At 36.7% G+C, this 14,526-nt stretch overlaps 1 long non-coding RNA gene across 2 annotated transcripts in view; it reads right to left on the bottom strand.

Moving 5' to 3' along the window:
- LOC118249662 (uncharacterized) overlaps positions 1 to 13,313 on the bottom strand; it is a 40,564-nt gene extending 27,251 nt beyond the window's left edge. For both annotated transcript variants that reach the window (XR_007707889.1, XR_004779173.2), the window contains exons 1-3: positions 12,819 to 13,313; positions 7,866 to 7,956; positions 7,015 to 7,132 (exon numbers count right to left, since the gene is read on the bottom strand). This is a non-coding gene — a long non-coding RNA (uncharacterized LOC118249662). The remainder of the gene's footprint in view (positions 1 to 7,014; positions 7,133 to 7,865; positions 7,957 to 12,818) is intronic.
- Between the last annotated feature and the right edge of the window lie 1,213 nt (positions 13,314 to 14,526).

Raw genomic sequence — 14,526 nt, 5'->3', positions numbered from 1 at the left:
CTTTCTTGCCCTTCTTGAAAATTGGCACAACATTTGCCAGCTTCCAGTTAACTGGGACTTCTCCAGATTCCCAAGACCGTTGAAAAATAATTGAGAGAGTTTCCATGATGATGTCAGCCAGCTCGCTGAGTACCCTGGGATGAATCCCATCCAGCCCCATGGATGCGTATGGATCCAGGTGGAGCAGCAGTGTTTGTGGTTTTTTGAAAATTATTTTGTGTAACTGTCAGCCAGGCCTTGTTCTCATAAAATTCTTACTAAAATTTAAAGGAAATTTATTTTTGTCCTGTTATTTTGTGGAAACAAAGCATGTTTGATCACCAGTTTTGCCTTCCAAAATTAAAAAAAAAAAAAAAAAAAAGGAATTTCAAACATTAGTCAAATTTTAATCAAATTAGAATGGTAAAAGTGGAAATCTTGATAAGAATGAAACTCTTATTTTTACTGGACTGTAAATGAACTGGTGGAAGACAGCAAGGCTGGTTATTCTGTAACTGTGGGACTGCAAAAAGGCACAAGGGAAAATCTTATAACTAGTACAAAAGTAGGTCAGTCCCCTATACTAGGCAATATACATAACTGAAAGAAACATTGAAAGAGGAGAAAACATTACTCAGGCTTTTTTTAAAAGGAAACCAAGTTTCCTTACTGACAGTCCTCAAGGAACTAGTTCTTTACACCAGGAAATTTGTATGCCTTACAGATGATATCTTTGTCTGCATGAGAGTTTAAAAAATCTAACCAGAAGGTCAATGGAATCTCTTGGATTGTGGATGACTTTAAGGTAGTTGTGTAGAACTTCTAAATTTTTAACCCATATAATCCAAAACAATTTGCAAGCTGAGAAATTGTAAAGTTGCCTTTGTGTTTAGGCAATACTGATATATTGCACATTGCAGGGAATCTACAGTTAAGGAGTCCACATACTAAGTGACAGAATGCTAGCTGCAGAGCAACTCCATGAGTGATCTTTCACACTGAAAGTCATCTTGGCTTGTCAAGTGTTGAATATGTTGAATTTTGAGGTATAAAAGAAGATTTTGCTCTTCACAGCTGTTTGCTTAAGTGTTTTATAATTTAAGGAATGCTATAGACAAAGAAGGATGGGTTTTATTTATGGTGAATTGTTATGATGAGCCACCATTTTAAATTTAAAATTTTGGTAATGTTTTAAATATTTTTTAAAGCTTCCTGCAGTGTTGTTCACTTTATTCCAAGGAGCTGAACTTCTCCATATAATACGACCATTACATAAAGGATACAGAGAAAGATGATGAAGATTATGAGGTATAGATAATGGCTGCTCTATCAAGAAAGACTAAATTGTCTAGGAATCTTCAGGGCTGAAAAATAAATCTATAAAGCATGACAGAGAAAGTGATGTAAGTGGTGAGTTTTTCATCACTTCTAACACTTTCCATGAAAACTGGAAAGCACCACTGAATTTAGCAGGGATGAGATTTAAAATAGAGAAGACCAGTGGAAAGAATTTCTCCTCTCTGCCTCAAATACACATTGGACATGGTGGGAAGCATATAAAAAAGTTCTCCATGGGTGTGATGAATTTAATGTGAGCTTTTAAAAATGTGATTCAATGTGACTTATGAACTTTGACCATGCTGTGATTTAATCCCACCAAGCAGACAAGAAAAAAAGAAAAAAAAAAAAGAGAAGAGAGAAGAGAGAAGAGAAGAGAAGAGAAGAGAAGAGAAGAGAAGAGAAGAGAAGAGAAGAGAAGAGAAGAGAAGAGAAGAGAAGAGAAGAGAAGAGAAGAGAAGAGAAGAGAAGAGAGAGAGGAGAAGAGAAGAGGAGAGGAGAGGAGAGGAGAGAGGAGAGGAGAGGAGAGGAGAGGAGAGGAGAGGAGAGGAGAGGAGAGGAGAGGAGAGGAGAGGAGAGGAGAGGAGAGGAGAGGAGAGGAGAGGAGAGGAGAAGAGAAGAGAAGAGAAGAGAAGAGAAGAGAAGAGAAGAGAAGAGAAGAGAAGAGAAGAGAAGAGAAGAGAAGAGAAGAGAAGAGAAGAGAAGAGAAGAGAAGAGAAGAGAAGAGAAGAGAGGAGAGGAGAGGAGAGGAGGAGAGGAGAGGAGAGGAGAGGAGAGAGGAGAGGAGAGGAGAGGAGAGGAGAGGAGAGGAGAGGAGAGGAGAGGAGAGGAGAGGAGAGGAGAGGAGAGGAGAGGAGAGGAGAGGAGAGGAAAAAAGAAAAGAAAAAAGAAAAGAAAAGAAAAGAAAAGAAAAGAAAAGAAAAGAAAAGAAAAGAAAAGAGAAGAGAAGAGAAGAGAAGAGAAGAGAAGAGAAGAGAAGAGAAGAGAAGAGAAGAGAAGAGAAGAGAAGAGAAGAGAAGAGAAGAGGAGAGGAGAGGAGAGGAGAGGAGAGGAGAGGAGAGGAGAGGAGAGGAGAGGAGAGGAGAGGAGAGGAAAAAAGAAAAGAAAAAAGAAAAGAAAAGAAAAGAAAAGAAAAGAAAAGAAAAGAAAAGAAAAGAAAAGAAAAGAAAAGAAAAGAAAAGAAAAGAAAAGAAAAGAAAAAAGAAGAGAAGAGAAGAGAAGAGAAGAGAAGAGAAGAGAAGAGAAGAGAAGAGAAGAGAAGAGAAATACCTATGGAAGTGTCTACTAACTACTTTTTAAATGTTTTTTCTCCTTTCATTTGGACATAAAATAATTGTAATCCAAAGCCTGTGCACTAGACATTTCACTTTTTTTCTTTCCATCATTGCCAATAGTTTTTTTCCTTTGAAGATCTAAGCTCCAGTGCCAGTCATAGCCTGTTAAGGCTATGCTACATCCTCTTGATCACTTTCCAGCAACAAAATCCTATATAAATATATATCTTTAAGATTCAAATTCCATTTGTAGATTTGAGTGAAGGGAAATTTGGAAAGAATGGAATTCAAATATTTCTGTGTTTCCTCAGCTTGACATAGTCATTATTATTTGGTGATTTACATTTCAAAGTTTTGGATCCTGTTTTATAGTGTTTACAGAAGTTAATTTCATTTGGGTTTATTTTAAACTTTTTAAAGTTTTTATAGATGAATATTTATTTCTAGATCTTCCTAAAAGAAAAGTTAAAGTCAAAGGACCTTTCTATATTTCACCAAAGTTTGAATTAGTTACTCTGGATCGGTATTCAAATTAATTTCCCAACAACTAGTTTGTATTGCAGACAATTTCATAATAAAGTGGGGTAAACAACTTGTTTAAGTATATAAAAATCAAAAAATGTTGTGCAAGAGTTACTCATTCCAAAGTGTACTTTTGACAGAGAGATACAGAGCTGTATGTGCACCCACACATACAGAAATATGTGTGCAAACAAGAATGAACACACACATATGCAGTCACTCAAAGAACAGAAGAATGGAAATAGAGAAGTCCCTTTCATCTTATTTACTATTAATGTACTTTTGCTCCAGGTTTCCCTAGTTTCATAAGTTTTCCTTAACTTTCCTACAATGACATTTGGTTTGTACATTATCAAGGCTATAAAATCATAATAAATGAGAACTGTCATCTTTTCAATGTCTTTTCACAGTGTTTTCTTCCCTGTGTCATATATATTATCATCTACAGGAACTGCCTTTCCAGAAATAAAGCTCTCTCAACTCAGACTACTAATGCGGATGAACAGTTTCCTAGAATGATATTAAAAAGTTGAGGGTGACAATAAATGTGGGTAACTGTTTTGTCCTTGTTGACAAAAAGAAGAAAAAGTAGATATCCTCTGCATAGAACTGAGTATTGCCATATTTGTTAAGAAGTACCTCCTGTAAAACCATTCATACCATACAGAGAGCACTGAATGTTAAGCTGTATTAATCAAACGGGTCAATTTCTGATGTCCATGGAAGACAGTATTTGAAAACAGCGTATATTGTGTAGCTATTTTCTACAAAATAGGTATGTTTTCCAAAAAACACTCAATAAAGAATTGTTTACAAAATAGAATGAGAGATGGAAGTTTTCCTCAGTCAGTTGTATTAATTTGAGGACACTCCAAAGGAGACACCAAGACTTTATTCTGTTTTATCTCAGTGATACTAAAGGTTTTTAGTAAGAGTCACACAATTTAACACAAAAATTTATCCTGCTTCCCTGATTCTTTTTTTTTTTGTTTTAATTATTATTATTTTATTTTTATTACAGTGATAGAGTCAGTTTTAGCTCTTTTTAGCTCTTTTAGCTCTTTTTTAGCCTCTCTGATAACAGCAAAAGATCTTGCTAATTTAGAAATTATGTTGCTCTTCTATTTAACTTCTGTAACTGAGCTATGGTTCAAAATGATGCATATGTAATGGTTTAAGAGTAGACTAGTAAACTCAAGAGAAAAGATTGACACCAAATCTGGTCTTATATTTAAATGACTATTTTACTGCATGTTAATGGTATGCAAAGGAATATGACTTTTAAATCTGCTATCCTAAATCAAAAGGAAGAAAAAGGAATGGTCTAGCTTATTGTAAGATATACTCTTAATTTAAACAAAAATGTTTTCAGTACAAACAATAGAAGAAACTTACAGGCAGTATCTTTTGACTTTTCCTGCTCTTCATGAAAAGCAAATGTGAATGGCTGTTATGTGACTGTGGTTCACATTGACATGAATATTTTTTCTCACTCTCAGCTGGACACATGTTGAGAGTTGTTGCATTTTTTCTTACATTTGTACCAGTTAATTCTTCAGTGAATGCTGCTCATACGTCTACAACTTAATCAGGGAGTGTGATTCTCTGTGTAACTTAACTACAGTATTTCAGCCTTCTGCATCAACACACATTTTGTCAACAACACTTGATTAGGGTTTCTGGCTTCTACTTTCAGAAACCAAAATATGAATGAAAAAAACATAAATCAACATATCACTTTTTTTTTTTTTCAATCATCAGTTTGTTCTGTTCTCGCAAAAAACAGCCATATGCTCAATTTCTTCACTTTCAGTGTGATAATTGCTCACAGTATTTTTCCCAGGTTACTTTCTCTGCATTACTTTCCAATAAAATTAAGTGCTCTGCCAGTCTGGTTACCTATACCTCAGTGACCTATTGATTTCTAATGTGCTGGTCCTGGCTTTGAGATTGTCAGATTGAGAAAAACAGCTACTGTTAAGATTGGTATTTTATGTTTCTAATGAATCATTTCAGGAGACAGGTGGTATTTATAGAAGAAGAAAATCAGGAGAGTCATAGGAAGAATGCGTGAAAGATTTTATATCTCCTCTGTACCTTTTGAAGTCGGTAACTCAGAGATATAGTGAAGTATTCCGCTCCCATTGCACTCATTACTCAAATGAATTTGGTTAAATATACCTGTCCATGTTTCCACTTTTCCATTGCAAGTTCCTTTGTAATAACTTTTCAATTTAGCTGGGCATTTACTGTCTTCACGCAATTCAGACTGGTTTCCTGAGTGAGTCTTTACTACAACTTGTTACTCCAAATGGACAACTACATTCAGCATATTCCTCTGAAAAAGAACTAGTTTTGTAATATCAGTACAGTGCTAATGATGATTTGCAGCATCTACCCAAAGTTGTCTTTGGTTTTGCAGAAGTAGATTGTCATGTTTCTGAAACAAGGCAAGAGCATTTTCTTATTCAGACATCACAGTTGGTCTTTTAATTCTAAAAAGCCCAAATAAACTGCTATTGTAAAAGGAAGAAACAAACCAAGAAACAAAACACAAGAAAACAATCTCAAAAGGTTAGATATAGAGATACACTGGAATATATACTGATGGGCAAAGATGAGAAACAAGTAAAATTTGTTGAAAGCATTTTCTGAAACCAAATAAGAAGCAAAAACAAACAAACAAACAAAAAAAAAAAACAGGAAAAACAAAACTCTAGCAATGAGTCTAATGAGCAAAACAAGACAAAGACAACATTATATAGCTCCCTTTCCCTGACAGTTCTATGGTTTTCAAACATCACTTGCAGCATTCTCTTCAGATAATTGATATATTAATTGTGTTCTCTTTTTGTTTGCATTTTTTTTCCAGAAAAAACAGCTCAGATAATATCCATTTCTTCCCTTTGTGCTAGGAAGAGCCCTCCCGCAAAACAATAGCAAGTTTTACAGACATTGTGTTAAAACTAACTTTTGAGCATTTGTGATAAAGAATCTTAAATGATAAGAACAGTAAGAAAACTCATTGATAAGAAAAGGAAGGATTAATACTAAACAAAGCAATACCTAGCATGAATAATCTGAGTCATCCTTTCAAAAGTGTGTGTGGTAGAACAAAATAGATTAATCTGTTAGTAACGCATTGTGTTTACAGGACAACAGTGCTTAGGAGATATTGACACACAATTAATTCCCCGAGATATAATGAACACTGCAGCTGCATCATGTCTTAGGTAATTTCTGCAAAGCCATAGTGACATATTTCATAACTGAACACTGGTATTTAAACTAAAGAGGTGGGGCACAAAGCTAGGTGCAGATAGGTTGCATTTCATTAAAAAATCTAAGCTTTGTGTTTTGTAAAAGTCTATGAAGGTCTGAATCTCTTTTTTCTCTTCCTCCTTGTATCTACTCATTTGGTATTCAGAAAGAAATTTTATGTAGTCTGAACAGTCCTGAAATAACATACATACCAATAAGTGTGCATGTAATGAAAAAAGGTCCAGATATGTCAATTGGTTAAATGCAATGTAAAAAATAATTTCACTTTCTAAAAAGTCACTTAGTCTTTCCTCATCCTTAACAGTCCAGGGAGGTTCATTATAAGGAGAATAACAGGGATTAGAAAAGAAAAATATAAATAAACAGCTTCCACTTAACTTTCTGTACAGGCATCTCATGAACATTTATTTGTCATCACCATTCCTTACCTACTACAAGATAATTGATTGGACCTTTATCTTAAAGACAGTTCAGAAAAAGCACTAAGTTAATTCATCTTATCCACAGCTACAACTCCCTGTTTAATCATCATTTCTATAGCACTACAATAAATCTTTGTTTGTTGGAAACTAAGACAGACAGGATAGATTTGTTTTATGTACCACCTACTTCTACAAACCTTGGGTTTGCTCTGCCTTGGACTCCATCTTGTTACATACTCTTAACTTCATTCCTGGCAATCCACCATGCTTCTTTATCTTTCTTCATAAAATTATTTTCCTTTAGTTATTTATCATCTGTTCACATTTAAATAAAATTAGAAATTTTGTTTTATTAAGACACACAGTAAAAATAAGGCTGACATGTTTGATATGATTGATCAAGTTTATTCTTATTTCACCATTAGCTGTCCTTGAATGCCTATTTCTAGATTTACTGCTGAGTCCCTGTATAGTATAGACATGATTTTGAAAAAAGGCCTGTTAGGCATCTTATTCAATTTTCATCAGAATATGGGTGTTGAAAGTATTACAAACTTTCCTTTCAGTCTGCTAACTTGACACACACACACAAAAAAAAGACAGATTGTTTTAAAGAAAATCAATAGTTTGTACTTATTGTTTTTTTTGTCCTATTTTGTTTTTGTTTCTTTGTTTTGAAAAGATAAGCAAGCACTGCTTAATATTTCTATACTTCTACTTCAAAAAATGCTAGTTAATTACCTTATTCAGAGACATTAGATGTCGACATTTATTTTTTGTTTTGTTTTGTTTTTTCCACTTGGGAAAATATTTCCTATTATCAATCGGTCAAGTGTTAATTCTAAAAACATCTATAGTGTTGATTGGCCCAAATATCTTATTCAATTAAAAACTGAAAAGATCATGAATGCCACATTGTAGGAAGGCAAAAGAACATCTTGAAGTAGTGCTATGAATCAAGTGACCTTTGCTAGGAATCAAGTGACCATCCATCTATTGTCCATGTTGAAGCAATGACTATGGCAACACAATGACACAAATCTCTCACCAAAGATAAGCTGTCTTTGAATCATTTCACCAGTCTCTTCAGTATGCATGTAAATGATTTTCCTCATTGTTTGTCCCTATCTTCTTGTTTCCTGTTTGTAGGAGGAATAAACCACATTGTTTAATATGGAAAGAATAAAGTGAACTCCTGCTTTCAGTTGTTAATATACCTATTCCATTCTGTTTTCTTGCCATATACCGATGTATTACTCCTCTTTTTTCCTTAAAGCTCCTGTGCCTAAAAGCAGCTTTCAGTATTTGAGGACATGCACCACCAGTAATTTGGCCAAGTGGGAACAAACTTCCCCCACTTTGTTTGTGAAGTTGAAGCTTCAAAGGTGAGTGGGGCCTACAAGTAAAAGTTCATTAGGCAACATTGTGGGTATCAGAAGCAGTGGTTCTAGGGGCAGCTTTCGGGCGGCAGGTATGTAACTGGAGCAAAGTAACTACCTGTTACATCTATTTTGAGGTGTATGGTTAGAGAGAAAAGTGTAAAGTCTGTGTTATAATTTATGCCACTCCCTTACACGGTTAAAGTATCCCAGGCACCAGGCCACATTTGAAATCTGTAGCCAAGTACAGTGTCAGTCAGAGCTTGAGTAGAAGCCAGGAACAGCTGCGTATTTTGGACTTTGGTGAAAGCTCTGAAGCCAATGCACCTATCCTGCCACACAACAGAACCATAAAGGGAAAAAACCCCCTCTATCCATATGTGAGTTAAAATATTGAAATGGAACATTTAATGAACTTGCATCAACCATTAAAACTGAGAATTTACATGATGTGTCAGCCTGATTTAATAATTTGCTTGTTGACCAATGTATTTAAATTTTCAGCTCAACTCCAAATCCCTTGAGGTTGATGCAAAGGCTACTTTGTATTTGGCTTTAATCAGGACTTAAGTAACAACATAATAATTGGACAGGAATATCTACAATTAAACTAAGTGATAAGTTATTTTATTAATTATTTTTCTTGTCCCCTCACCCTCCCCCCCCCCCCCCCCCCCCCCCATGCGCTGAACTACTTCAAAATGTACTTACTGAAGTTTATTTTATGGATATAAAAGTTTCTTTGTTGTTGCATATCTAAAGAAAGATTAAGTAATTTTTAACAAAACATTCTTTTATTAGTTTGTGAATTAATAATTATGAGCCAGTAACACAAGTAATGGTTCTCTAATTTGGTTGCCTTCAAATAAACAAACAAACATTTCCCAGCTGTATATGAAGAATAATGTAAAGATGAATACAGCACTTGGAACATTAGATTCAGCTCTTCTGACTTCTTACTATAATAGTACTAGAACTATAGTTCTTCTTACTATGAATATATATACCATATTACAGACTCAAAACCACAAAAAAAAGTTGCCGTCTCAGAGAAATTATGATCTAGTTAAGATCTTAAAAGTTTTGACTGCTAAGATTTTAAAAATATCTGTGCTATGTTACTATTTTAAGATAAATGTAAATTCATCTCCATTTGCATTCATGCTTACTTAAGAAGAGCAATGGATGTTTCTTTTGTTTGGGGTTTCATAGTATGTGGACTTAAATACTACAGTAGCACTTTAAGAATGTGTGAAGTTAGAAAGGAGTGCAGATCATATGAGAAAAAAAAAAAAAAAAGAGCATTTAAACTTCAGTAATAGTCTTCCAGATAAAGAAGAAGAAGAAATTTGATAAAGGAAAAGGTACAAGAATTAATCATCTGTATTTGATAGAACCCATGTGAGAAAGAGACTGTACATTTAAGAAAATACATATATGATGAAGGGTAACTCTCTACATAAAGAGACCAGAATGGGCAGAGTTAAGGACATTCTAAGCCTATACAAAAGGACTACAAGTCAACACAAGTAACAGGAAGGCTGTACAAAGATTTGAAAACAAAGATGAAGAAATTGAGTAGGATGTCAGAAAAGAGCAAAACCCATTGAAATCACTTTAGTAGAGAACTGACACATTTGAAAACAGTTGTCATGCAAGTGTTGCTGATTCAGCCTTTCCCAAGTCTCAGTCTTAAGGATATTACTGTAGACACATTTAATTCACTAAAATAAGTAATCATATTGCTGACACTGTTTTAGTTAACTGTTACTTTAATTATTACTAAACTACTATTTAGTAATAAAGAAAATGTTCTCAAATGCATGTTCCAAAAAAATAACCCAGTCTGAAGTCTTGAATTGTGTTCTTGCAGCTTTCTGCCTACATAATTTATACCAGGTCCATAAGTAATTGGATGAGAACGGCTCACACCCTGGTATCCTCAGGTCAACTGAGCAACATCAGTGAGTGTCTGTACAAGGTCCTCAGAAGAACAATGGCTAGGAGTGGAGCAAAGCAGCCATCATGCTTAGTCAATCCGCAGAACATTCTACTTTGGACAGGTTTATTAAAACACTGTCTACTGAGACTAAGGCACAATCTACTGAGAACTAGAAGACCTTCTGAATGACCACACTTTGGCCTTTTTATGTAAGATTTATTGTGTAAGATTAAACCCTGTTAAACTACCTACAGAGAGGAACAGTAGATGTATCATGTACATCAAAAAAAAGACTAAGAAAAAAATGTAAAAATGGAGAGGGGAACTTAGTGTTAAAAACACACCAAAGTACAAAAGCATAAAAGACAGTTAAATCCTTTTATGTGGAAATTCTAGTTTGATACAGAAGCCAAAATCAAGTCTAGTCAAACAATCAATCTCATTTTACAGAGGTGTTTTTTTTTTCTTTTTTTTCTTTAATCCACAAAGAATTTAAAGCCTCAAGTTTTACCAGCATCCAAATGAGAGAGACAGATCTTGTCAATGTGGAAAAATATTAGAGATGGATGAAATAGTTAAGATAACATAAGGGTCAGCCCAAACCTTCACTGCAAAAACAGCTGGAGATTTTATGATATTTGAATACATTTAGTTAATTCCATTTTTTCTTCACTTTCATGCATATCTGCACTTATTTCTTACCCTGCGGCCATAATAGAGAGGGAAAAAAAACTATGACTAAGACAACATTAATAATATTTCCAGTAGGAATGGAAGAAGACCATATGAGCATTTTTATAAGGTTTGTTTTTTTTTTTTTTTTCCTCATGGAATTTCCAGTACTGATATTTTAAAGCAATGGCTAATTTAGCTAATTTGAAAATAAAATCTAATGAAACATTCAGTCTTTTGGAAGGATGAATTTACCCTCCTCAACCTTCCTTTTTAGCTTTTATTGCCTTTTAAGCTTTTTAGCTTTACAGCAGATGAATAACCAACAGGAAAAAAGGAGGGAAGGGAGAGAGAGAGAGAGCGAGGGAGAGAGCGAGGGAGAGGGAGGGGGGAGAGGGGGAGAGGGAGGGGGGAGAGGGGGAGAGAGGGGGAGAGGGAGAGGGAGAGGGAGAGGGAGAGGGAGAGGGAGAGGGAGAGGGAGAGGGAGAGGGAGAGGGAGAGGGAGAGGGAAGGGAAGGGAAGGGAAGGGAAGGGAAGGGAAGGGAAGGGAAGGGAAGGGAAGGGAAGGGAAGGGAAGGGAAGGGAAGGGAAGGGAAGGGAAGGGAAGGGAAGGGAAGGGAAGGGAAGGGAAGGGAAGGGAAGGGAAGGGAAGGGAAGGGAAGGGAAGGGAAGGGAGAGGGAGAGGGAAGGGAAGGGAAGGGAAGGGAAGGGAAGGGAAGGGAAGGGAAGGGAAGGGAAGGGAAGGGAAGGGAAGGGAAGGGAAGGGAAGGGAAGGGAAGGGAAGGGAAGGGAAGGGAAGGGAAGGGAAGGGAAGGGAAGGGAAGGGAAGGGAAGGGAGAGAGTGAAAGAAAGTGAAAGAGTGAAGGAAAGAAAGAGAGAAGGAGAAGGAGAAGGAGAAGGAGAAGGAGAAGGAGAAGGAGAAGGAGAAGGAGAAGGAGAAGGAGAAGGAGAAGGAGAAGGAGAAGGAGAAGGAGAAGGAGAAGGAGAAGGAGAAGGAGAAGGAGAGAGAGAAAGAAGGAAAGAGAAGGAAAGGGAAGGAAGGAAGGAAGGAAGGAAGGAAGGAAGGAAGGAAGGAAGGAAGGAAGGAAGAGAGAGAAAGAGAGAAAGAGAGAGAGAGAAAGAGAGAAAGAAAGGAAGAAAGAGAGAGAAAGAGAAAGAAAGAAAGAGAGAGAGAGAAAGAGAGAGAGAGAGAGAAAGAGAGAAAGAGAGAAAGAGAGAAAGAGAGAAAGAGAGAAAGAGAGAAAGAGAGAGAGAGAGAGAAAGAAAGAAAAAGAAAGAAAGAAAGAGAAAGAAAGAAAAGAGCAAATTGCAAATTTCACATTCCTTTGTTTTGGCCAGGACATTCCTTGGAAACATAAGTGAGGAAACTTTGGAATTTCTGTGATTTTGGCATGTATAGTAATACACTTCGGGTGCATTATAAAGGACAGTTAAAGGTGTGCACTTTGCTGAGGTCAATTTTCTCTGTTTAGCTATTCAAACTCCAATGTGATTTTTCATAGATTACTCTGAATTAAAAGTCAAATAGAAGCAGCTATAGACATTGAATTATGCTCCTGTTTATACCCCTATCAGAGAGAAGTGGCAGTGCACATCATACAAGACATATAATTCATGGGACAGAAGATAGTTTTGTGACTAAGACACGGGGTTAAGTGCTAGGAGCCTTGGGTACAATTCCCAGCTCTGCCACAAATGTCCTTGTGACCTTGAGCAAGCCACTTAACTTCTCTGAGCTTCATCTTTAAATAATGTTTCTTTTTCTCACAGGGTTGTTTTCAGGTCAAATAAATTTTTAGCTGTCAGGCATTTTGCCATTCCTTGTACAGAAGTCACTATAAAATACAGTTTATTCCATTTGTGCTGGGATGAAGAGGATGAAAAGAACAGGAAATTCTGTGAAAGTGATTAAAAAAAAAAAACAACAAAGAAACCACTCCCAAAAATGGTACCAGCAGCTACTCTCCTACCCTTTGACCTGTTGTTTCCCTTCACCCGTTTCACTTACCTTTAGCAAAGGCTGTCAAAGAATCTTTAGTCTCCAGAGAAATACAGAAGCAATTGCTGTCTTTCAGAACTTCTGCCCTATCACACGTTTCAGTTCCTTGATGAATATTATGTTTCATCACTTTGTCCTTTGGCTGTGGTCCAGTGTTAGGCCACTGAATTCTACACCACCACCTTCAGCTTCTCCCAAACCATACCTGCACCTTTTCATGAGGAGCACTGTCAGAGAAGCCAGCTACCCAGGTGCAGACCTGACACATGCAAATTGGGAAAATCCTGAGCCATGATTGCTGAGGAAGTTTTGGTGTCATGAAGCCATCACCTTGCACACATATAAGATTCCTGCAAATCAGCATCTGTTAGGCCTGTGCCTTACCTACAGCACCATGCAGTCTCTCCTTGCACAGCAGGCAAAGAACACTCATCTAGCAGGTGAGTTGTGTGTATCTTGCTGCAGTAGAGAGGCCATGATACTGAACTGCAAGAAATGCTGACTCACTGCTCAAAGGAGTTTCACTGGGAGGCACACTTCCTTGTCACACAAACTTCAGACCCTCCTTCTAATGTCACTGCAGCCAAAATGCCTCCAATCTTTGGTATGCATGACCAAAATGTCAGAAACCTTATCCTCCATGAGGCGGTGAGGCAAGTGAAAGTTGAATCAGCAGGTCGGGTGATGTCTGTTTGGATTAGTTTGTGTGGGTTTGCGTTGTGCTTATCAGTGTCAGAAACAGATATCCAAAGCACGGTTATTTTTAAGTGGAACAGTCACCATCTAAAGCTCAAGTACAGTTTACTTGGAAGCCCAAGATTTACAGAATACAAAATTTGAGCCAACTCCTCACCTTGTAGGGTAGACACAACTTCATTATATTGACATAGAAATTATTTCCAATTTCAATGGAAGGGTAAAGACAAAAGCATAACCACTCTTAGATAAGACATCTCACAAATTAAAACAAAACAAAACAAAACAAAAAGAGAGAGAGAGAAAGAAAGAAAAAATGGAGGAAATGAGAGGAAAAAACTTACTTTGAAAGATAAGCCTTCTTTAGATAATACTTCATACGTGATTGAAGCAAAGCTCTTGGACTTCCTACAAACAGAGATTCACAGTTTACCCCTGTAATGTGACAATGAACACTCACACCCTTTAATTCTTGCAGTTTAGAAAGATGACATTGAGCACTTACGCTGTAACATGAATGTAAATCACAGCAGGTAGTATACCGTATAATCATTTTAGGGAGGTTGTGTTAGGGAAATGATACAAGTACTGAAGGGAAAGCCTGATAAAAGTTTAGACCAAAAAGCCCTTAGAACTTCCCATGTGATGGTACATTACAGATCAGTATTTTCTTCATCATTTCTCTAGTTTGTGTTAGGAGACAAGTAGTATCTTTTTATAAAGATATGATTTCTAGTCATCACAGAATCACAAAATTGTAGGGAAGGTACCTCAAGAGATCATCGGGTCCAACCCCCTGCCAAAGCAGGTTCCCTAGAGAGGGTTGCCCAGGTAGGTGTTCAGACGGGCCTTGAATATCTCCAGAGAAGGAGACTCCACAACCTCCCTGGGCAGCCTGTTCCAGTACTCCATCACCCTAACCGTGAAGAAGTTCTTTCGCATGTTGGTGCGGAACTTCCTGTGATCCATTTTGTGGACGTTGCCCCTTATCCTGTCCCCACAAACCACTGAAAAGAGGTTG

The sequence above is a fragment of the Cygnus atratus genome, chromosome 2 (genome assembly GCF_013377495.2).
Source record: "Cygnus atratus isolate AKBS03 ecotype Queensland, Australia chromosome 2, CAtr_DNAZoo_HiC_assembly, whole genome shotgun sequence".
NCBI classification, from domain to species: domain Eukaryota; kingdom Metazoa; phylum Chordata; class Aves; order Anseriformes; family Anatidae; genus Cygnus; species Cygnus atratus.
This window is presented reverse-complemented; position numbering and strand designations above follow the sequence as displayed.